Below are 1,142 nucleotides of genomic sequence, written 5' to 3' on the forward strand. Positions count from 1 at the left end.
GCCGCCGCGTCCCATCCCCACGTGACGGCTGTGGTCCCAAGCGGCAAAGAAAATCAACCTTGAAAAGAGTCCACCTATGCTGCCTTCATCCTTCGGTGGACCAGCCCAGACACAAAGCCACTCCCGGTTCCAGCATCAGAGAAGACATCCCCACAACCAGTCCCAAAGACAGCGCGGAATCAGCCATGTCCCATCCTGGCGTCATGGTTGTGGTTCCAAGTGGCAAAAAATAAACCTTAAATATACTTCCCACATGTTGGCTCCAGTCTTCCCTGCTTGTCCTGTGGTGGGCAGTGTTAGGAGCTGAGACCATGGGGGTTCTCTTCTCCCCAGCACCTTCCCAGATGGTTGCCGTGGAGTTATCTTTACATCTATCTGTGTCCGTGACGGGGGACAGCATGCCCGCAGGCCCAACGGCCTGGAAAAAAAGGGGCGGGGACGGGGGCGGATCGACGGTTTATAGGCCAGTTCAGCCCATTTCTGTGACTAACGGGCACAGGAGACCCACATCCTAGGAAAGGAAAAACGGGAGAAGGGTGGAAGGGTAGGGAGATCTGGGACGGGCCTCTAAGTGATTATTCTTTTGCATCATTGTCTCAAAGCTTACTGGGGAGAGAGATGAACAAGTCCAAGCAAGTCCTGGGCAAGGGTTGAGAAATCCTTTGTTTTGAGGGCGCTGATGGACAAGTTCTGGGCAAGGGTTGTGAAATCCTTTGAGGGATACAAATGGACCAGGCCATGGTCAGTGAGAGAAAGATAAGCTGCATCTTAATGGCCGTGTAGCAGTCTTTTGTGTGGGCTTATCTCGAGGAAGATGGCCATCTCAGGTGGTGCTGCACGTAAGTCTCACCCAAGCGCCCAGGAATGCCATGATGGCAGTAGAATAAGGATAAAATGGGGACCTACAATCATGAGGTAGAGTTTTCTTGCAAGAGATTCCTCATGAAGAGGTTTCTGCCATGAGAAGCCTCACAACCTGCCTCTCTCCCTCCTGGACTTGCTCTGCGCACCACCACGATGCTGAAGAAGAATAAAGGTGTCTGCCATCAGATTCCTCACCATGGAATTCCTGCATGCTGACGGACTCTCCTGGGCCTGCTGCCTGAGTCCTGCTGCTTCCTCCCGGATTGGCTCTGCGACTT

Source organism: Meleagris gallopavo, chromosome 3 (genome assembly GCF_000146605.3).
Source record: "Meleagris gallopavo isolate NT-WF06-2002-E0010 breed Aviagen turkey brand Nicholas breeding stock chromosome 3, Turkey_5.1, whole genome shotgun sequence".
Lineage (NCBI taxonomy): Eukaryota > Metazoa > Chordata > Aves > Galliformes > Phasianidae > Meleagris > Meleagris gallopavo.